The 25353-nt window shown below is 35.6% G+C and overlaps 1 protein-coding gene and 1 pseudogene across 1 annotated transcript in view; one reads left to right on the top strand and one right to left on the bottom strand.

Annotated features, from left to right (window-relative positions):
- The window catches only part of LOC121737439 (homeobox protein invected-like), a 67638-nt gene extending 65394 nt beyond the window's left edge, over nt 1-2244 (bottom strand). Inside the window, exon 1 of the mRNA XM_042129121.1 lies at nt 2117-2244. The gene's annotated coding sequence lies outside the window, so the exon portion shown is untranslated. The remainder of the gene's footprint in view (nt 1-2116) is intronic.
- On the top strand, nt 33-23157 carry LOC121737470 (annotated as a pseudogene).
- The last annotated feature ends 2196 nt before the right edge of the window (nt 23158-25353 follow it).

Consider the following 25353-nt stretch of genomic DNA (forward strand, 5'->3'; position numbering starts at 1 on the left):
AACGAAACTGCATTACCTAATGTTGCATATTATACTAGTAGAATCAGGGTGCAATTATGGTAAAACAGTGTTTCTCAATCTGTGGGTTGCGACCTCCTGGGGGTCACGAAGCTTCTGTAGGGTCACCAGAATACAGGAATACTATTTTATGTCAGTAAGAAAAAAAAAGATAAGATTAACTCATAGGTATGTGTATAATATACAATATAATAATATAATAAAACATAGGTATGTACTTACTTGATAAGATTCTTGATTATCCTTTTAAAAAGCAAAGGGTAGTTGCACGCGAAATATTTTAAATCGTATCATAAAAAGATTGAAAAACAATAAAGTAAACTAACCAATTGTTGGCACTTCATAAAATATTGTTGTTAATTTATTATTGTAGAATACAGATAAAACTAAGTATATTGTGTATCTTCTGTGGCTTTGCTTATGTGAATATCAATTTAGATTTTTACAACTACTTAGTTATGTTATGTTATGATAAAACAGACAAAAATTTCCTTAAATACTACAATATGTTATAATCCCATAGTAACCAAAATATACTTGCCAGTATGCTATAATATAATAACAAAATCGGCCAAGTGCGAGGCAGACTCGCTCACAAAGGGTTCCGTACCGTTATAGAGCAAAAATTGCGGTTTTGTATTTGAGTCTCCTTAATTTTTTTATTATATTTTTATTAACTAACAAAGTACACATAATATAATCAAGGTCTTTGTGCAAATTTCAAGTGCCTACCTGTTGGCATTATTGGTGTCGAGCAAAAAAGGCCAAAAAAATCAGGTATGGGAGCCCCCCCCCATACCTGCCTACAGCCTGGAGACAGACAGACAGACAGACGGACAGACATCGAAGTCTAGTAATAGGGTCCCGTTTTTACCCTTTGGGTACAGAACCCTAATAAAAAAGGACGTTTGCATCGGATGCCAATTATTTTGATAAAATTTTGCAGACATTTAAGAGGACAACGAAAAGGAATTTACTAAAAAGGAATAGAATAGAATAATTTATTGGATATTTACTACAATTATTATTATTATCAAGTTTTCAACAAACACTTTGTTCAAAATATTACTTTTAAAGAAGTAGGTAAATTGGAACATCCTGTGGAAAGGCTTTTTTGTGAATCGGCTTGTTGTCTGTTAGGAATTAGAATACAATCAGTCACTTCCGTGGCCGGGGGCGGAAATGTGACCTCCGCCCCGTAACATCTAAGGTGACAAGCCTTTCAGCGAGATTTGTCTCCAAAAACTTGACTGCCCGATATTTGAAGGTGTATCTATTCTACTACGTTATTGATCGGTTAATATTTTTGCGTTCGCTAGTAAAAATTGTGATTGTGATTATATAGAATTCAGCCAAAAATCTTCAGAAGATAAGAGAGCCAAAAGGATAAAATAAAATTAGCGTTATCATTTACATCTATAAAATATATATATTTTAGGACGAAAAAGTAAAGCGTTTGTCTTGGGATTTTATTCTTTTTTTTTTAATTAAAACGCCTACTTTCCGATTCAGCCCATTGAGATGAGACCGCCCACTTTGGCCTTTAATCCTTCGATCGTCGATTCTTAGAAATCTATTGTTGCTCACCGGTGAGCTTATGGGGCTGGATGGGTTAAGATAAACTATTAGAGAATATATATTATGCAAAAAGAGTTTCTACCTGTCCTGGTTTTCCGCTATTGAAAGAAAATTACATTACTTTTTATTTGCTTTTATTTGCGTTTCATCAATTATTTATTTATCTTCAGTTTCAAAAAGTTTATGATCTTAGGTAAAGAGGTATTATTGGACAAACAAATTGCTCTTTGCAAATTGCACTTTGCTCAAAAGCTAAATATAGTATTCACACACGTAAGTAATCCGTAATCCGTACTATAAACTAAAACATGAATTAAGAGTTTTCTGTGCGTCTATTATACCTTGACATCTCAAGCTGGGGGAACAACCTTATAAAATTTGTATGTAGAAACTTTGAAGATACGTCTGAGTCCTTACATAGGATAGTTTTACGCCAAAATGTACGGTTACCCATACGACGAACATAGGTTGATACAACATAACTTATTTTTTTCTATTTGTACTTAGTAATCACCCTTACCTTAAACACTAATTAGCCATAAACACTCACACACACAACACAGCCGAGGTGGCGATTTGAAAAAATCCAGTGATTGTCAAAGGGGATTAATTAAACTGTTATTGTAACTGAAGCGTTCGTGATCTGCGAAAGCCAGTAGAGACTGGCGAATAAGACCGGGGGCCCCCACCACCGCGAGGCGGGGCCCCACCGAGGGGGCGGGGCCTTTTTTCCTTCGCCTATTTCGTCGTTTTTTACTTTATTATATTGTATGTTTGTTTGGATTTAAATAGTGAAGTTGTCAGTATTGTATCATAATTATGTAATGAGGTGAAATGTAGACGTTGATTTTTAATAAACCGGGTTTTTACATGTGACGTTTACCTTACAAATGGTAATTTGAAAACTATTTTAAATTGTTAATAAGTTAACTATTTAATATAGTTTAAAAAACTATATTTCATTTTTGTTAACATTAAAAAGTCTGTGACAATTGTAAATATAGATTTCTTCTGTGTATCAAACATAAGCACTTCTCTCAATGTAGAGATTTTCCGCCCTACATAAACTTTAAATCAACGTTTGGGCGGGCGGTACTTTCAGTTATTAAAAACGACTCAGATTTCATATAATAATTGCATTTATATTATTATAATAATTGCATAACGGATTATAAAACGTTACATAATAAGAAATTAGATTTAATATCAACACACAAAAATAAAGCAAAATACCCAATGCTATTTACTAATTTAAATGTTTACACCATACGAGTAGGTATTATATTTACCGAGCAGTAAGAAATGCAATTTTTAATTAAAAAATCACACATTTGATCCAAATGTTACATTAGTGTACATTTTAAATTGGTAGTATGGGGTAGTGCTGGCTAAGATATTTTTGTTAAAAAAATATTCAAGAAATAACTAAAAATATTAAAGATTTCAAAATGTTATGTAATCGATAGCGATTGAGATAATAATATGACCATTAAAATATATTTGGCAATCTACATTTTCATAGGGAAATACTAGCTAAGTAGGACCTCATTATAGTACTTTTTAGGGTTCCGTAGTCAACAAGGAACCCTCGTTCTGTTCGTCCGTCTGTCTGCCAGTCTGTCCGGCTGTCCGTCCGGCCGTCTGTTTGTCCGCGGTTTTGCTCAGAGACTATAAGGCCTACAAAGCTGTAATTCAGCATGAATGCACATCTTAATGATGCCGACAAAATGGTATATAAAATCTTTATTTTTAATAAATAATTAAAAAATAATTGAATATTATCCCTGAGTAAATTTACTCAGGGATAATATTTAACAATTATTTATATTCTCCCAAAAACGTTATATTTAGAGAATGCTGGGTTTCGGTTGGCACTGGGTTTGTTTTTTTAATATATAGGTTGGGTTGCACCAGAGGCGTGGTTAAAGTTAAAGTTATGGTTATAGTTAAGGCTAAATTTAACTTTAACTTTAACCTTAACTTTGACCGGAGAAATTGACAGATGACAGCTGGTCCAACAAAGGAACGTGGGCGGTGTGCTGGTACAGGAGAACTGTCAAAAATGGCGTTTTTGTATGATGACAGCGTTAGTTCCTTTTTTCGCCACGTGCATTTAAAACCTTGTCGAGCTCTATGGTTATGGTAAAATATGGCGTCTTGATGACGTCCATTTTTAACTTTAACCAAAGATTTGACATTTTGCATTGTTGTTAAAGTTATAGTTAGTTGGTGCAACCCAAACTTACTGAAATATTTTTTTGTTTCTTTTTATCATTTTGTCTTAAATTAAAGTGAGAAAAATATATCTTTTTCTGGGTTCATGGCTATGATACGAAAATATTATATAGACTCTAGTCTATCATATACTTAGATCATATGCAATGTCTATGTTATATGGACTTTCAAATCTAGGGTTCGAGAATAGAATAGACTTTGAGTTGTGGTTTTTATTAGGTCACAAAGATTTATAGAAAACTAGATGACGCCCGATACTCCGTTGCGCCAAAATCACGCAGGAACCGTACCTTTTTTCGGAATAAAAGTATCATGTGTCCTTTCCAGGGACCTAAAGTATCCCCATACCAAATTTTAGCAAAATCGGTTCAGCGATTTGGGCGTCAAAAAGTAACCGACAAACAGACATACAAACTTTCGCATTTATAATATATATTAATATGGGTACGACCCATTCGTCCGTCCGTCCGTCAAATGTGCGCGAAGTTTAAGGGGTGATTAAATGGCGGAGGCAAATCTCGCATTCCTCATGATCAATATATTTACACCTCCACTCTGAACTCTCCCGGCGAATTGTTTCATTCCGCGCCTCGTGACTCGTGAGGGGTGACTTTTTTAATTACAACTTTGACATGTTCGATTTGAACGGGCGAGTCCACTTGTGTGCTAGGTACGAGCAAGCCTACTGGTGCCAGCGTGGGCTGATGCTAGTAGTTTGTGGAAGGTTTGTCTGTCGCCCATAGGCTTCTGAAATTTTCAAGAGGCTGTTTTAGGTTTTCTATCGATGACATAAACTGTTAATGAAATGACATAAAATCAATATTGTTCAAAAGTTTGTTCTAGATTTCTCATACCTACCTAAGATTTTCAAACTTTAATGTAGGACAAGTAGGTAATTTAAGTTTAATGTAAGCTCAATAATTTGAGCTATGAACTAAAACATAATAATTAATTAAATAAGGTAGGTAGGTAGCTACATAATACAAAATACGGTACAAAATTAACAATAATAATATTATATTATGTTTGTTTTAATCATAAACTTAATATACTGTCGGTTTTAATGGTCGAAGCCACGATAATATTTTGGACCATAGTGAATCTCTGAAAAAAAGCTTACATACTTACACTAAATACATAAGTACTTACTATAATTATTACAGTGAAAAAGTACCTAACTACCTACGCCTTATTTTCTTTTAACCTGATAAGACGTGTTACGCTATGGCTACTGGCACTTTCAATATTGTAAACGAAGCATGAACAGTAAGACGAGCCGTAAGTAAAAGAATTTGTCTTAACCGTTTCAGTCCCGAAGCTTTTTTAATTAAACTTTTTCTTAATAACGCCGATGACAACAGTTATTTTAACTTAAGACGGTGAGGCGACTGAAGAAGCTCACATTTTTTCGTAGCACTTAATTGTGGGGTAGATACTTTTCCATCAAAGGCCTACCTAAGTAGTAGCATGAACGAATATAATCAAATTGTAATCAAAATAACGAGTCAAAAAACAATTTTATGTAAATGTTGATATTTTACTAGCTAAAAGCCGAGCTTTCTGAGGACTCGCGTCGTTTTTCTGCGTGGTAATAATCTTTAAGGCAGTTTATTTTTATTTTTTATAGTAACCAAACCTTTAATGACCGATGATGAACACATCTACATAAAAATAAAAATAATCGGTCAAGTGCGAGTCGGACTCGCGCACGTAGGGTTCCTTACCGTTATAGAGCAAAAATTGACCAAAAATTATGTTTTTTGTATAGGAGCCCCCCTTAAAGTTTAATTTATTTAAATATTATTATAAATTACTAAAGTACACATATATTTTAGGCCTTTGTGAAAATTTCATGTGCCTACTTATTTCCATTATTGATATCGAGCAAAAAAGGCCAAAAAAATTACGTATGTTGTATGGGAGCCCCCCTTAAATATTAATATTATTTTGTTTTTAGTATTTGTTGTTATAGCGGCAACAGATATACACAATCTTCAAAATACTACGCTCGGTAACAAGAGGGAGGAGGAGGAGGGAGGGTCTAGACTTTTGTCACGTAGTCAATTTCGCCGAGAGAAACGTCATACGAAAAAATTTTTCTCGACATTTAATACTTGACACTGGCATTTATTATGGTTATTTAAAGCCAAAAATTATTCTTGTCAATACCACGTGAACAATTGAAGGGGGGGGGGGGGGGTCTTGGCATATTATGCTACGGGTGGTCGCCAGGGGGGGGGGGGGGGGGGGGGTCAAAAATCTTAATAAGTAGGTCACGTAGTATGGGTATGCTCCCTTAGTAGCTTCATGTTGATAGTAAATAAAAAAGGCAGCAAATCATACGTACAGCTGTCCCAGATTCATACAACTTTGTTTCTTGTTTGATCCAATCCCTATTCTATGAAACAAAAAGTAGCATTTTGTAAAACGTTATAAGTGGGTACTAATTTAATTGTAGTTTTGACTCGTATCATGTGTGAGGATTTCATGAGAATACTAAAAATGCTAGCTGCTTTTTAGGCATCAAACTGGATTAAGGTAAGGTACCGTTCCATCCGTAAAAAATGAAATCTATATCAATCCGTAGAAAATGACATTTTATTTGCATTCTTGTCGTTTGCGATCGCTAGTCGCGTTGATTGGAATTCGGAATGGTACCTTTAGGAACAAAGCTGCATTAATAATACATTACAATAATTGAATAGGGGTTCCAGTCTCCTATAACATTAACATTAGGATCTGCAGGACGCCGGAGCCGATAACGAGATAGGTGAGCTAAATAACAAAAAACGAGAAACGAAGAAACTGAAACGAGCCGACTGACTATGAAATCAACTTTGCATTTCTCATCAGGCATTCGACATGGCCGCGCTAAGTATGTTTTTACAGGCAACACTAACGACCCCATAGTAACGAGCATAATTTCTTCTTCATGTTATTAGCGATAAATTACCACAAATTGCAGCCATCGTTGTTAATTGGCAACACAGCGCACAAAGAAATTAATAAAAACGACATTAAGCCCTGCTGTGCTAATAAAGAGCGCTCTATAGTTTAATCATACGACACCATAGCAATACTCTGCCAGAGCATTCAGTCGGCGACGTTATCAGCTTTAATCTATTTACAATTATATTATTAATTAATAAATTATATTATTAATTAATAAATTATATTATTAATTTAATTATATTATTAATATTACAATTTACAGTACTCTAAAAATAATTTGATCCTTACACTGCCATCTAGTGACGAGTAGTGAAGTCTGAGCAAAACTTCTCACTTCTCAGGAGACACGATTGCAATTATACTCTACCCGAGCATTCAGTCGGTGTTGTTATCTGCTCACATCTATGTCCAATTATAAATTTATAATTAATATTACAATTTACGGTACTCTAAAAATATAATTTGATCTTTACACTACCATCTAGTGACGAGTAGTGAAGTCTGAGTAAAACTTCTCTGAAAGTGAACATAACATTGTCCCGGGGGCGGGGGCCGGGACTAATAATTATACCGGTAGTCAGTAGATAGATGCAACTTTTATGGTCTGAGCAACAATTTAAATTAAAGAAATTATTTTAAAAATTAAAAAATATTCTTTTGTTAGGTAAACGCCCTCTGTTTTATAGTACTACAACCGCAACCGGTTATATACATGTTTTAAATAAAAGTCAAGAGATGGCAGTCCCACAGCGCCATCTAGTTGTTGTAGGTGAGAGTTACCATGAGATGACCATTGAGGTATACTTTATCTATGGAGATGACAATGTCAAGAGCAAAAACCTCAGCTGTCATCATGGGCTTACAGTCTTCCTCTTCTTCTTTAAGTTATGGCGGCCTCAGTGAATTGCCAATGTCAGAGTGCTTTTGGGTAGACTTTGCTCTATATTGCAGGTCTGGTGAAGAATCAAGGATACCATAGGGCTTAGACGAACCGCACCTTGCAGTCGACACTGACAGCTGACTACACGATGCGGTTGCCGCACGGCGTACTGCAGTTTCCATACTTAATTCATATAGACTGCAGTCTGCAATACACGAACCGCTCGAGCAGTTTTTGAGCGGTCGAGTCGGGGCAGTCGCTGTGCGATCGAGTTTCGCCGTGCAGTCGAACAACAAACTAGGTATACAGTATCACAATAGACATAAGTGTACTCTGATAGTATGGTCGACTGCGTGATGCGGTCGTGAGTCGTGACTCGTGTACGACTTAAACGCGACCGCTCTAGAGCTCGGTCCCGACTGCAACTTGCGGTCCGTAGATCTAGGATGATTGATTAAGTATGCTCTGGATTTGCTATTACTATTACCGTCTGTGAACGAAATCACAACATACGAAAACTGTAAGGAATGAAAAAGACGGAAACATTTTTTGTCTTTGTCAGAATTTCTGTTGGTCACAACGTAGGTCACAACTCACAACTGTCGTGCAGCTATCATAAAGAAAACTTGCTACCAACAAATCAGTTGTGACCATAGATTTATTCATATACTGTCGTATAGACCACCTGACAACCCGAAAATGCATGACGATTTTCGATCAGTCAATGTGTGCGTGTGTTAGTGATGTATCTAATTACTAGATCGATAGTAGGTATAGTCCGTTCGAGTTATTTTACCTGAGTTTCTATGAGAAATAAACAATGTGCAACGTTGACAGATTTTGTATTTCAAATTAGTTATCATATATTTTATTTGACAGAACAAAGGTGACGTTCGAAAAGTAGATACACATTTTGGTTTGGGGTCATTTTTCAATCATCGGATATGTTATGGCATGAGGTTCTTATAAGGTTAAATAATATAAACATTATAAAGTTACTTATTTATTACTCAGGTAAAAGCTATCTGACAAATCAGCCCTTACATTAATAGAAATGTAAATTATAATGTTGAAAGTAAACAACACACATAGTATATTATTTATTCTTAAATTAAATACCTACATATTATATTAATACTTTTACACCCCATTTTATTTTTAGATTAGTTTTATGTTATTGTTAATTAAGTACCCATAGGCATATCGGTAAATTTGATTCAAGCACTAGCTACATGTACAAAATTTTGATGAAAAACTTTTCTTCAAAAATTGTGTAATTTATGAACAATAGTAGTTACGCAAAATATGGAAGTAAAAGGGAGGATTAACAATATTTTATTTGAAATAGAGAACTAAAGACAGAATATTAGCAAAAATAAACACATCATAGCAATTAGGACAGTCATGAAGATTAATTACCTGTGAAATGTAGGTATATTTTACAGGATTATTTCTATGATTTACACTGCAATCACATACAGAACAAGCCACTTCCCCCCGTCCGCTAATAATAAAAAAGGCCGGGGATGGAAGTATTCCCCCTTATTTTATTTCCCAGGTCGCTTTGGTGATTGGTCCGCAGGCGTGGTAGTAGTGGTGTGTGCGGGTGTGGACCCATACACGTTCCCTTGGTCCCGGCCGGGGCCCGCACGCACCACTTGGTCGACCTGCTGCGTCTGATGCTCGATTGTGGCCTGGTCAGGCGTGGTATTTGGTCGCTCATTGATGGTTTTCCCCGCGTTCTGTCGCGGGGGTTTTTCCCAAAACAGTATTAAAAATAATTTGTATTTTATATATAATAGCCCCTGACCATGGTATCCCACCCGGAGCCTCTTCGCGGGTTCTGGTGTGTGGGAAGTTACGACGGCAGCTTTTCTGATACTGCGAGTGTCCATGGGCGACGGAAGTTGCTTTCCATCAGGTGACCTGTTTGTTCGCTTGCCCCTTTATTTCATTAAAAAAAACGACCAAAATGAATAAATGGATACGGACTTGAAATAAAATATTTAAATTTTATGTTATTTGTAAAACCAAAAACAAACTGTGACAGATATTCTGTCCCATTATTACTTTTTCTTTGGTTAATTCAAGGAGCAAAATAAGAACATAATTTACAAGTAAAATTGCATTTATTCACTTGAATTATAAAAACTGTTAAATTTAATATTATCATTATTCATTTCACATAAATATGTGTTACTTTTCACAACGTGGGCCTTATTAATTTGAGAATGGGGATATTTCGTTGCAAGTAATCAATGCATCTGATTCCACTAATTATTCCCTTTAAATAACATCCCTAGAGTTTAAAAAGAAAAAAGGTCAGCTGACGTAACATTGTAACGACGTACAATTATTAAAATCAGAATTTGTTTATTACGTTTAGAATTGTTTATCAGTGAAAGCAAATCGTTAAATAATTCGTATCGGTCTTATTTACAATAAATATTATGTTATCGTAATTGAAAAAAGTTAATCAATTGTGCAGGTATAAAAAAACGAAAATATTTATTTATTATGCACGTCGCTACAAGATTACGTTATGCAATTTTGATGAACTGTCAAATGTGACCTATTAAAATGCCCCGACTGAGATTATTTTGCTAGTTTGCCCCGAGATGTCGCAAAAACCGGTCAAGGTAAGTGACTTGTGTGATAACAGCTATGGATAACAGAGATAACAGTTGAATAATACAGCACTCATTACTTTCATCAGGTTCAATCGTAATATTAATTATTGAGATATTTTAATAAGGTAATGTAAGCATCAGGTTCATTTTCAATCTTCGTAAGTTTGATCATGTCGTCAACGTCGATCACTGCGTGCACTGTGTATGCTGTACTCTCTCCTTTACTCTCCTAGCGCTCCTCCATATTTATCTTCCCACCTTGAATTCTTCAGTAATACCCATAGTACGGAACTTCGATCATCCAAAAACTTGCGCCTCCACTGTCCTCCTCATAATTCCAGCATTGTCCACTCCTCCTTCCATGTACAGTCCATCCTCCTTTGGAACCCTCCTTCAAGAAATCAGGATGTTCCCTATTACAAAAATATCTTTAAACTCCGAGTTCGTCAATTATAATTTAAAAAATTTGTTGAATGATAATATAATGAGTGATTAGATTAAGTTTCCACAGGAATTCATATCTAACAAATTTTTCCATATTTTCTTTTGGTAATTTAGTATTTTAATTATGTAGGTATGTATATATTTTATGTAGATATATTTTAATTTTTTTTTTTTTGATAGCCTCTTTATTTAGACATATTATACAAGTTGGTTACATTACAAGTGACAAAGTTATAGGTAATTGTTTAAAATTTAGTCTAAATGCCTTGTGGCAAAGGCCTCCTCCAGTCTTTTCCATTCATTTACGTCTAATGCTGCTCTATGCCAGGTCTTTCCCGCTGCTTGCCGAAAAACATCTGACCAGCATTTTAGTTTTCTGCCTCTTTTTCTTTTATTGCCTCTTGGGTACCAGTGACTTACTGTTTTGCTCCACTTGTCTTTGCCTCGTATAAGTTGTCCGGCCCATCTCCATTTTAGCTGTGATATCACAGCGCAGATTTTAATTATTTACTTAGTTTAAATATGTACGGTATTATCATAATATTATAGTGTGTAATAAATAATAATATGTAATAGGTAAGTACGGTTTATGTAGGTTTATTATGATAAAATATATAAAAATAAAAGATAACAAAACATGAATATAATTTAAAACTATTTTGTTACATATTATCCACATTATTATGGCAACTAATATTGTTTTATTATGCGCCGATTCTACATTCTCATCATCACCCTAAGGTTGGCTGGTAGAGAATGCCACTAGGCATTAAGCCCGCCTATGTAAATATTTGCATGAAGTGTTTAAATAAATAAATAATAATAATAATATTTATTATTTGTTGAAAAACCCGAAAGATTCATAATTTCGAAAAATATAACTATCGAGTCAAAATAAGTGTTTTCGGTTAGGCAAATATCAGATAAATATACTTACAATGATTAAATAAATCTCAATTTCATTTAAGTCAATCGTCTTCCGGGATCGTAGACATTGTAAGTTGTGACTTGCGCGAATAGCTTGGACCAGTAGGTAAGTGTCTAAACACACTAGGCCGAAGTTACGCGGCGTAAATTCCGCATGATTACGTCCGCAATGTCAAACGCATACAAAATACGGACGGAACGCGACGGAATAGTGTGTCATCGGTAATTTGAAATACATTGCGGGCGTAATCATGCGGGATTTACGCCGCGTAACTTCGGCCTAGTGTATTAAGACACTAATTGGCTTACTCCCGGCCCTAAGGGCTCGCACACATAAATGCGAATTCGCATCTACGAAATTTTGTATTTTTACCGACTTCCAAAAAGGAGGAGGTTATACGTTCGGCTGTATGTATCTTTTTTCTTTTTTTTTTGTATTTTATTATGTGGTTGCAATGTTTTTGCCGCCGATATTTATAGCGATACGATGCAAATTCGCAATTTATATGTGTGGGTGTCCTAAAATCAGAGGCAATATCGGGAGAGTAAAAATCGCTTCTAGTTACGACTCTACGTGACTCTTCATACGTGGGTGACACGCCCCTGCCTGCTAACTACCTACGTCACCGATCGTGTGCACAGCGCTCTTCGATAAGATGCCGCCGACACTTTCAAAACAACAAATATAATCAGCCAAGTGCAAGTTGGATTCGTGCACGAAGGGTTCCGTACCATTATAGAGCAAATAATATAGGCAAAAAATTGTGTTTTTTGTACGGGATTTTTGCCCCCCTTAATTATTTATTTAGTTTATTTTAATTTTTACTATAACCTTTTATTCATTATTAAGTATAGCATAAATACAACTGAGTATTTTGTGAACATTTCAAGTGCCTAGCTGTTGCCATTATTGATATCGAGCAAAAAATAGCAAAAAAAATCAAGTTTGTTGTATGAGAACCCCCTTGTTTTTTGTTTTTAGTACATTATACCCCGCTTTACGCGAGGGTTACGTTCCGGAAAAAATCGCGTTAACTGAAATTCGCGTAAATCGGGGTTTATGATTAAACTAGTCAAATAGTAAAAAAATACGGATCATTTTAATTCTAAAGGTACTTTGTACACTACATACAGCCATTTATAATTATTTTTAGGAAAAATATATTATGTACTTATTGTCTTTTGGGTTGCGTTTTTTTACGTTCTTGGAAAATACGACCAACACCCAACACTGTTTTCAATTGACACACGGTCAAGACACAGAACTACTTAAGTATATACTTACCATTGTTATTATCATTGTCTATACTGATGACTACATTTATGTTTAAATACGCACTTTTTCGAGTAATGCGAGGTAAGACGTAAACTTATATAACGCGCAAATGAAACCGCGCAAAACGGGGTCGCGTACCTAAAGCGGGGTATTAGTTATTACTTATTACTTATTAGTTATTACTGTTAATACATAATCTGGGAAAATTTCACAAGTTTAGCTATAGCGGTTATATGAGTATAAATAGGGTCCCGTTATTACCCTTTGGGTACGGAATCCTAAAAATAGACCTCATATAATATCTCGGTAAAATACTCTATATGTTTTTTATCCTATACAGTGTGTAACAAGAATAAGTGATAATACTTTAGTGTGTGTACGTGTATCTTTTAGAGAGTTCACTGTGAAAGTAGCAGCGCTGAAAGACGTAAAATTTTTTTCACTTTTGTATGGGCAAAGGCCCGAGCGGCACGAGTTTCCCCATTACAAAAGTGAAAAAATTTTTTGGTCTTTCAGGGCTGCTACTTTCACAGTGAACTCTCTACAAGGAACACTTACACATCCTAAAGTATTATCACTTATTTTTGTTACACCCTGTACAATTATACATATTATGTCAACTCCAAAGCTCAAATGGTTTCGTACAATCCTCATTCATCTCTTCTTCTCCTTCGACATTTTCTACGCAATGAAATAAAGGAATGACATTGCGATGCGAATTCGCACAAATTCGCTGTTTTGTGTGGGAGCCCTAAATCGTGAGCTCACCCGAACCTATTTCAGAGTTAGGGTTACGACTCGTAGTAGGTAACTATTTAAGTATTTAGTAATCTGTTGTTAGGGGCAATAATAATACTCATTTAATATTTTTGCTGTACCGATCATGACTTTGGCCGACTAGCCGATTAGTCGGTTGCAAAGAAGCCAATTAATCGGCCGACTAGTCACGATCATGGTTTCGGATGACGTTTCTGTTATTGGGGGTTTTACACGGGAGACTAAAGCCGCACGACTTTGGCCGCACAAGTCGACCATCTAAATGGCAAAAAGATAGCATTTTTTTGCAATTTAGACGGTCGTTTTGCGCCGTGCGCCCTTTACGCTTCTTTTACTGCTGTCACGCGGGTAAAACTTTAAAGTCGATGGTCAATTCAAACCGCAACGCGACGCGTAGATGCATTTCTAAATTTGTATGGATTCGCATGACGTCTGGCCTGATAGTCGGCTTTACCGATTAGTCGGCGAATAGTCGGCACATCTCTAAAATTACCCTCAGGGTGACAACGACAACTTCCCAAAACGACAACTTCCGAAAATGCCAATTTCCGAGAACGTGTATTCTAAACTCGTCAACTTCCGAAAATGGTAAATTCCTAAAATGGCAAATTCCTAAAATGTCAAATTCCTAAATTGACAGATTCCGAAAAAATAAATTCCTGAAATGACAAATTCCGAAAATGATAAATGTCTAATTTATACTAGATTGCGTCTCAAGTGAAAAGTCCCCTAGATGAGGCGCCACAGTCGTGCGACGGAATGTTGCAAACCACCGCTAATTAGACTCCCCAAAAATATTGGAACGAAGTTCCATATCGCGCGTTCGGCGTAAATCTGAAGGCTAGACAGAACGATATATGACCTTGATTTGACCTCGACACTTTTTTAAACTTTCGCGTTGCATTATAATGAAACTTTTTAATCGGGACTTAACGCGACTTATTTAAGTAGTAATGCTACTACGAGTACATACTTTTTCTCGACGTTTCGGCCGTGTTGCAACGGCCGTGGTCACGAGGGGACTCACGGGAAAAGTATGTACTCGTAGTAGCATTACTACTTAAATAAGTCGCGTTAAGTCCCGATTAAAAAGTCTCGACACTTTTTTATTAGTACCTGCATGTTAGGGGCAGAGGGCGTTGATAGTAAGTATAAGTCTTTCCCTTTTTGTGATTTTAAGAAATTCATTATTAATTCATGAAAGAAATCAACACTATTTGCATTTTAGGATTATCAAGCTGAGAGATACTGCTTTCTTCTTAGACATACTTTAAATATGCCAGTAAGACCAATTAGAAGTTTAAGAGCGCATGCAATAACACCTTTATTATAGAGTTTCCGCCTCCGTGGTCTAGTGGTATATAGAGCGCGGCTTGACTCGGAGGTCGTGGGTTCGATTCCCGCGTTGGAAACATGTAAATCCCAAGTTTGGTTAGGACAATGCAGGCTGATCACCTGATTGTCTGACAAGTAAGTCGGATGGGCATGTAAAAATCGGTCCTGCGCCTGATCTCTCGCCGGTCGTGTCGGTCTTCCGTCCCACTGGGTTATGAGAGTAAAGGAATAGAGAACTGCAGAAGAACACTGTACTGCACACACACTTGGGCACTATAAAATTACTCCTGCGTAGCTGGCCTGGTTTCAATGAAACCGGCCACCGTCACCGAAACCGTTGTGGGAGCTATTATATTATTATTATAGAGTTTCAATGGGGCAATGAGGAAGTAGCATTTCGAGAAAAGTAAAGTGCAGTTTACTCGAGAATGAATTGTTTGTTAGTTTATTTTATATACATATATACATACTAATGACAAAAAACCAGCCAAGTGCGAGTCGGATCCGCGCACGAAAGGTTCCGTGCCATTGACTAGGTAATTATAAAATGAAAACCCCCTTATATATTTTTTTATTTTAATTTTATTATTAAAGTTAAAATACAACTCAACTGAGTTTTTTGTGAATATTTAAAGTTATTACCATTCAAGTCGTATTACCATTATTGATATCGAGCAAAAGAGGGCAAAAAATCGCGCTTGTTGTATGGGAGCGCCTCATAATATTTTTTTTGTATTTGTTGTTATAGATGCCACAGAAATAAATAATTTGTGAAATATTTCAATGTCTTGCAATGCGGTTTTTGAGCTACAGCCTGGTGACAGACAGACGGACAGACAGACAGCACAGTCTTAGTAATAGCGTCCCGTTTTTACCATTTTAAAAACGAATGAAAATAGGTACAGTCGGCGGCAAAAGTCCTTTAAAAAAGAATCGAACGCGTTGTCGTTCCAGCATAGCTAGCACAAGCACGTAGACAAACGAAAGAAACTAAATTTTGACAGTTTTACTGGAAAAACACTGGAGAAAAAGTTTCTTTCGTATCTCGATATCTTCCGCTTTTGAAAATCTATAAGTCAAGCATGACGAACCGCTTATGACATTTAGTTTCTTGATTCTTTTTTTATTTTTATTATGGCACTCAGGCGTGGTCGCAGCCTGAAATTTTGGGGGGTTTTTTATCTGCGCCCTCGGACGTTTCTGGGTTCACAGCAGCTGTCTAAGGTCGGACGAAGTGGTGGCTAGGGGATAGCTAGATATTTCCTTTTATTATTTAGCAAGATTTTGAGATTTTTCAATTTTACCTTAGATTTTGGGGGTGGTCATGTCCCCTGTGACCCCCCCCCCCCTTCGGACCGCGCCTGATGGCACTTGGCTATAAAACCATGGCTAGTGTCGAGTGGAAGTGAAACTACGAATAATAAAGTTACTTAGTTTTTATTTTTCGTATTTCGTAGATCAAAACTATAATTCCGACTATAGACAGGGTTGCTGCACGTCGATTTTTTTAATTTGCCGCCATTTACTCGACACTGGCCATGGTTTTATAGCCGAGGTGCCATAATTAAAAAAAAAAGAACCAAGATACTAAATGTCAAAAAAAAATTGCCGTTGCTTTGATGGTTGCTATGGAAAGAGTTTCTTGTCTTTGTCCACTGAAACTCAAGTCGATGGGTGGTGCCATGCTCGGGAATAAGATATGTAGACATGGAAAAGAAACTGCCATTCCTTTCTTCCGAAGAATCGACTGGGAAACCCCGTGCTAGCTACGCAGGAAGATCTCAATTTTGACGGTTGTCAATTTAGGTAGTTGACGATTTAGGATGTTGACATTTTAGAAAGTTGTCGTTTTCGGAAGTTGACATTCTAGAAAGTTGTCGTTTTCGTAAGTTGTTGTTTTCAGAAGTTGTTGTTTTCGGAAGTTGTCGTTTTAAGAAGTTGTCGTTGTCACCCTGAGGGTAAAATTATGTTTCCGATTTGCCTACACACGACGCGATTTCGAGAGATTTAGGGCCGTGTGTAGACCACTCTCAATTCTTCTAAAAATCTAGATCATTATCTTCATGGCAGAAATTGTTTAACGCTGGTACGACTCTCTACAACACTTCTAAATTCTGTAATAAAATAGTACGTATGGTTTGAAACGGTCGATATTATTATAAGATTGAACCATTTAATTTTCATTTAATTATTCATTTACGTTGATTTCAGGTTAATATTCCTACGTTCAAGCTCAACAATGGGCTCGATCTCCCGGCTCTGGGCTACGGCACTTGGCTGGGTTTGGTTGAAGACAAAAGCAATGTGAGACCTTACTCTGATTGTTGCATGGAAATTTACTATAATGAATCGAGTACCATCTGAGATATTGACTTATACCTCCTAAGCCAAACTAACGACCAAATTAACGCAGGCCCGTCATCTGCCCGTGAACCAATTTCTCTGATGGTACCTACTCACAGAAATGAAGTACCTACTACATAAATAGTAGTCCACAAATAACTTACCTTCTACTAGATTGTTATTTTATTTTGTAGTAACTTATAAAATAAGAAATTAGTGTATCGATTTCTCCAATGGAAGAACCAACATTCCCTTTACTCACAATTGCTCTTATAGTATTTACAGGGGCGATTCTACACCGAAGACATACCGAAGCTCATAGACGCCATGTCCCACGCCATCGACGTCGGCTACCGGAGCATAGACACCGCACATCTTTACCGGGTGGAACCGGAAGTTGGATACGTCATCAACAAGAAAATTCAAGATGGCGTCGTAAAGAGAGAAGACCTTTTTGTCACCACCAAGGTTGGTTCATAATTTCATAATAAACAACGTGTAACAAAACTAAGTGATAATACTTTAGGGTGTGTATGTGTCCCTTGTATAGAGTTCACTGTGAAAGTAGTAGCGCTGAAAGAGCTTTTTTTGCAATTTGTATGGGCAAGCTCTCCAACGTCACGTCGAGTTTCCCCATACAAAAGTGAAAAAAAATTTTGTTCATTCAGCACTGCTACTTTCAAAGTCAACTCTATAGGTACTGAGGACCCATACACACCCTTAAGTATTATGACTTAGTTTTGTTACACCCTGTATATTATGAACTTGAAATTCGCGAAAATGCGACTGAAGTGCGTAATGCGTGTTATTATCAATATATTATCAAAAAAATAATTACATCATAATAAGTACTTTATTAATTATTCAGGGTCGTATAATGTATTCACAAAGGGGCTCGAGCGTAGGGTGGCAAAATATGTTCGCTTCCGCACATCTATTTTTTTAATTTTTGTACTATCAGAGAAGTTGATTCCTATGCAAATCGGGCACTGACCTCTATAATACACTGGACAGGCGATCGCTATCAATGAAATGTTCCTATTTGACAGTCGCCATATTGGCGCTGATTGCTATGTGAAAGCGGTAGTGAGTGTACTTGGAACTACTATTTTGCAAATGGCGGTTGTAATTTTCTATGTAATTAGTTCACAGTACGCTCACCGCGGCGCTTCAAATCGGCATAAGAAATAGCTGTCATTTTGTACGGCATAGCCTGTCCAGTGTATTATAGAGGTCAGTGAAATCGGGGACCTAAGTACCAAGTAGTTTGGTTGCGTTACGTCAAACCCAGCTGACAGATCACAATTAACATTTGAATGACATATTGGACCAAATAACGTTGGTCTGTCAATTGCATAGGAATCAACTTCCTCGATGGTACTTGTTGCTCTAAGAAAATTTAAAGCATTTTAATACTTTCAGGTGTATAACCACAACCATCGTCCTTCTGATGTGGCAAACTCAATCGAAGCGTCCCTTCGCAGGTTGAACCTAAGCTATGTCGACTTGGTGCTTGTCCATTGGCCTATGTCTATTTCAGTAAGTATTTTATAATCACAATTACAATTTCATAATGCCATTATCTCGAAGATAAATCAAATTACAAAAATATTTATCACAAATGACGTTACAACTTCCATTTGATACCTACAATAAGTAGATAAGCTTGGATAGCCAATCTTATCTACTTATTTATTTTGCTAAAATATTAAGTTGTTTTTCAGCAAGATGGCGTTGACGAGAAAATCGACTACATAGATACATGGCGGGCATTCGAGGACGTCCTCAAACGAGGTTTGGTAAAGGCGATAGGTGTCTCCAACTTCAACGTGAAGCAGTTGCAGCGACTGCTGGCCAACTGCACTGTCGTACCTGCTGTAAACCAAGTGGAGGTAAGGTCCTCTTGACATGAAGACTCATGTCAAGAGCGTACTGGAAATAATTTTTTTTTATATAAAATTTTTATTTGCCTGAAATTTATTTTTAGCAGTAGTACGCTCTTTCGACAATGATAATATTATTGTTTCGTTTAAACCGTTATCTACTTAACATTTTAACTTATAAGCTACAGGCACGATTTTAATATTTATTTGTTAATGCTTGTTCTAAATATATTTTCAGATAAATTTGAATCTTGGACAAAATGATCTGGTAGACTATTGCCAGAAGAACAATATTCAGGTCATAGCCTTCACTCCATTCGGCAGCATGATACCGAGTCGGTTCAGCGCTACTGCTCCTGAACCTAAAATGAACAACCCCACCATGGTAGAAATTGCCAAGAAACATGGAAAGACCGTCACACAAGTTGCTTTAAGATACTTGGTAAGACAATTTTATAATTGGCTTGTAAGTACTATCAGAGAAGTTGATTCAAATATTATGCAGATGGCGGACCGCAGTTTAGTCGCGTTATGTCAAAGCCAGCCGAAAGATCACAGCTGACATTACATTGCCATAACCCGACCTAAAGACGTAGGTCCATCATCTGCCTATGAATCAATTTCTTCGATGGTACATGACGAATTTTAATGGCAATGTGTATTGTAAGCAAATAAAGTAATAATTTTAAAATTACAGTATCAAAGAGGAATTGCAGCGATTCCAAAAACGTTGACGAAAAGTAGAATCGAGGAAAACGCGTCTATATTTGATTTTCAATTGGACAAGGACGATGTTGCCAGATTAGAAAAATTCGACGTGGGCTACCGCACGGTCCGCCCTGTGTTTTGGCAGAAGTTCCAAAACTACCCCTTCGATAAATTCGATGTGGGAGTATCTGAAATTCCACAGTCTCTGCTGAAATGGAAAAATGGAGCTAATGAAGATATCGACTAAGGTTTCTTAAGTTTGAATTGTTACATGCTAAAAAATAAATGGGATTTTACAGAATAGTGTTTTGTACCTTTCATTCTCTTCTTAAGGTATTTAAAGTAATGAATTACTCTTCCCTCATTTATTAAGTTATAAGATTTAAATTTTTAATACCTATTTTATTTTACTCAGCTTTCGCATGATTAAAAACATCACGAATTGCTTCAGAAGCCTTGAGATTCATTTTTTGTATTATAAACTTTATTCGAATGAAATACACGTTATAGAATACAAAACCAGTTGATTGAAGCTGTTTACCTTAGTTGATAAACAGCTTCAATCAACTGGTTTTGTAACTTGTTAGCTATATCAGTTAGAATATAGCTTTCGTAGGAGGCAGTCATGTTGTTATACATTTTCTTTGTTTATTTGTTTAGTGTTGCGGTAAGTGTTTAATATTTAAGAAAAACTTTTTAAACAAATTATAGTTTTTATTTCATTTCTATTCTGTGTGTTTATAATTTTAACTGATTGCAGTTTTGTGATTCAAATGATGGTGGTGCAGCACCACGAATACCATTGAATGATGGTAATGCTATACCTGCTTTGGGCTTAGGAACTTTTCTTGGCTTTGATGAAGTATGTATTCATATATTATAATTACTAATGTTTATTCAATATACTTTTAACTACTTATAAGTTTCAATATCGTGATATGATTATTGGTTAGTGCTTTGACTACTTCTATTTTTGTAAGAGTGGTAAACATAAAACCTTAAAAGAACTCTACTTTCAGAATGGACAAAAGGAAATAAAGGATGGTGAAGTAGAACAACCAGTGTCATGGGCAATTGAGTCTGGTTATAGGTAGGTGCTTTTTTTTTCAAATCCGAAGGAAAGAGGTTGAATCCTCTCCTTTTTATTTGCATTTTTTTAACCTTTTTCTCTACCTAAGACATATTTTTTTCAGATTATTTGACACCGCCTCAGCTTACCACAATGAGGAGCAAGTGGGACTTGCTATCCAAAAATCAGCAGTTCCCAGAAAGTATATTTATCTTGTAACGAAGGTAATAATATATGTCACCTGTGTATTGTTTTGATATTTATTTTTTTTTACACTCAAATCTCAAATATTTTACAATTGAACAAAGTTGAATACTGTCGTAGTACTGCCGTATTGTCTAGTTTCTAATCAAATATTAATTAGATCTCGACATTGTGACCCTGGGCACCTTTTGACCTTAATACGCCTCTGATAACTTTATAATGTAGCAATAATATTTTTCTAAGCAAATTAGGTACAACTATTTGGATTTCCCATCTTCTAAATATTATTATTATCGTCATGATATATTTTTGTAATTAGGTTTACCCTTGACAACTAATACATTTATTTCACTTTCCGTATTTCCAGCTAGCTATGAACGAACAAAGGAATGTCTTGGAGGCTGCGACTAAATCTCTAAAGCGCCTTAATACATCGTATGTTGATTTATATCTCATACACAATCCAGTAGCTTTCAAGGTCTGTTTTCAATATTGCATACCTAATGTACTTAGTGTAAAATCTAACTTACAGAATCAAAATGACACAGTCAAGGTTTTGTTATAGCAAGTTCATTCAATTTTGCGAAGTTATTTGGTATTTATTACATTATTTTGTCATATAATATTATTGCCGAGGGCCATTAGCAACGTGGTTTTGCTGTTTCTAGATTTATAACAGTAATGTGATACAGCAAACGACTATCCGAAATATTAAGGCTTGAAAAATAAAAATAAACAAATGTAACATAATATACTATTTTTATATTTCCAGCCTGATCATAGTGAATTTGATATCGTAGACTACTTGGATACATGGCGTGGAATGGAGGAAGTAAAGAAGAGAGGCTTGGCTAAGTCTATTGGGATATCCAACTTCAACATTAGTCAGATGGAGAGACTGCTTGAGAACTGTGATATTAAACCTGCAGTTTTACAAGTAGAGGTCAGTACCTACATAATATTGCGAAATGTGAAGCTCAAGCTTGAGCGTAAATTGAGTAAGACTAAAATAAATGAAGCACTAGTACACAGAATTTACTTACATTATTTTACTTTATAATTTTTAGGTAAATTTGGATCTAGCTCAAAACAAAATTCTAGAATTTACGAAGAAACACAATATAGCTGTAATGGCGTATAGTCCGTTCGGCAATATGTTTGAGAAAAATAACGTTGGAGTAACTAAGGTTGATGATTCGAGTCTAGTAGCATTAGCGGCGAAATACAAGAAGACAGTTCCTCAAATAGCTTTAAGATATCTCGTAAGTAGAAAATCGTCAGCATAAAGCTGATAGGTTATTTAATTATTTTAAAAATTAGGTAGTAGGTACCTAATCGTTTTATTTGTATTATATAAATATTTTTGACCTTTTTGTAGGATACCTAAGTATAGCTTTTTTATTGTACCTACATTTCAATAATAATTTTAAAATGGCTATATAAGTACTTTTGTTAAACTGTGTTATTTGTTACTACTTTCTTACAAGTCTATAAATTTTTTCAGACTCAACGTGGTGCTATACCAATACCGAAATCTGTAAGGAAGGGGAAAATCGCAGAAAATATAAATATATTTGACTTTGAATTGGCCACTGAGGATATGGAGTTATTGGGTAAGTTTGAAAACTTTTATGGAGCCCAGGGTATCGTTAGTCATTACATTTAGCTACGCCACTGATACAATTTTTTTTATTATTTTTTTCTTACAAATATTACTTCTACATACCTAATATAAATAATGTTTTGAATACATTTCAGCTAACTTCAACAAGGACCGCCGGACAGTTTGGCCGAGCTGGTGGCAGGAGCATCCCTATTATCCGTTTGAGAGAAAAGATGTACCGGACCCCGACATATTATTTAAAAGAAATTAAATATTAAAGAATTAAGTTTTATAATTAAGCGTTAAAATAACACAATAATGTTTTTTTGTATGATTTGATGAGACAATATGATTAATTATTATTATTATGTAAGTTATATATTGTATTTACCATATTATTTTGAGGCTACAAAATTTGGTAGCAACCAATAAAATCTTAAATTCTTTTAAAAATACCTATAGTTTATCATTAACTTAACTATAAATTAGTTCACTTACAATATTATTAAATTACATACCTAAACACTAAGGAATAAATTATTTTTAGGAAACCAGCCTACTATTTTTGACCGACTTCCAAAAAGGACTGAGGTAATTACGTTCGGCTGTATGTATATCTTTTTGTATGTTCAACGACTACTCACCCGTTTGTGGTCCGGTTTTCAAAATTCCTTTTGTGTTGTATAGGGTTTAACTTGAATTTGGTACCATGTTTACAAAAATGGAATCTGATGATGGGATCCTTGAGGAATCGAGGGGACTCCTTGAAATTTGTATGGAAACATAATATATTGATTTCAATTTTTTTCTCAAGTATTCGAAACACATGCCACCAAGAAGTTAGACTTTACACCAGGTTATACCCTGGATCCGAAGATAACTTTTGAATCCTTATAGATACAGGCCTTGTACCATGAAACTGTTTTGAGACTCAAACAATCGTACGAGAATGTTGCGTCCTACTCTTACAAACGTGAAATAACGTTGTTAGAGCAGGACGCGGCATTCTCGTCCGATTGTTTGATTCTCAAAACGTTTTCATAGTAGGCCTACTGGTTCGGGGATTTTGGCGTTGCTTAAACCACTGAAAGCATACGCTAATATATCAATTTAATTAATGATCATCATCACAATTATAATTATACCATGGGTCATCTCATCACTCATCACATTATGACCCAATTAGTGGTACATTTCGTGATATTATGCATCGAAGCTGATGTTTTTGATGATTGTTTCGCTGTTTGTGGGCCGATTTTTTTAAATTCTTGTTGTTGTATAGCATGTTGAATCTAAATTTTGTATAACAACTACGAAAGTGGTGATCTGATGATGGCGTCTATGAGCAGTCAACAAGATTAAAAAACACATAGTCGTTACGAAGTTGTTTCTAGTAACTTAAACATAATATGTTACAAATAAGTGAAATTTCATACGATGATGTCCCTGAACCCAGAGACACTGAACAGTACTCCTGAACCTTTAAAGATATAACAAAAAATTAAAATCGACTTCCAAGGTAAAAACAATAATAACATCCTTATAATATGAACTAAAAAGTATTAAATAATTTTTCCTATCTAATAGTGCCTTTTTCCGAATTCGGCTAAACTTCAACTACCTATTTCTGTTCTCAATCTTCATAATTTTTAAGTCGGTACCAGATAGCTGAATCTTTAGTTCTCTGACAGAATATTTGAAACTTTTGGAACTGGAACCGAATTCAAAATTATGAAGATTGAGTACAGAAATAGTTGAAGTTTAGCCAAATTCGGAAAAAAGCACTATTAGATAGGAAAAATTATTTAATACTTTTTTTCATATTATAAAAAAATAAAATAAAATAAAATAAAAAAGCCTTTATTTCATAGACGATTATTACACTAAGATTAAAAAAAATAGATATGTAGGAATTAAACTAATTATTAATCATCCAGAACCCCTCCGCGGGTGAAGGCCTCCTCCAGAGATGCCCACTTTTCTCTATCTTGGGCTATGTTTGTCCATCGTGGCCCGGCTATAGATTTAATATCGTCTGCCCATCTTTTAAGCGGTCTGCCTCTGTTACGCTTACCGAGCGGGCCATTCCATCGTGTCACTCTTATGGTCCAACGTTCATCCGACAATCTGGCTACATGGCCGGCCCACTTCCATTTTAATTTATGAGCGTAGCACAAAGCATCCGTTGCTTTTGTTTCCTCTCTTATTTTTGTATGTCTAATTTTTTCAATTCTTCTTATCTTTAACATGCTTCTTTCCATGCCTCGTTGGCATGTAATAATTTTTCTCTTTACTTTAGCTGTGTATTTCCATGTCTGGCAACCGTAAGTTAGACACGGTAGCAGGCAGCTCGTCATGGTTTTTGTTTTTATGCTAACTGGTAAGTTACTTTTGAAAATCTCTTTGAGACTCCAGTATTTATTCCAGGTCAGTTGAATACGTCGCTCTACTTCTGAATAGTTGCTGTCTTTTCCGAAACTGATCTGTTTTC

Source organism: Aricia agestis, chromosome 2, assembly GCF_905147365.1.
Source record: "Aricia agestis chromosome 2, ilAriAges1.1, whole genome shotgun sequence".
In the NCBI taxonomy this organism is placed as follows: domain Eukaryota; kingdom Metazoa; phylum Arthropoda; class Insecta; order Lepidoptera; family Lycaenidae; genus Aricia; species Aricia agestis.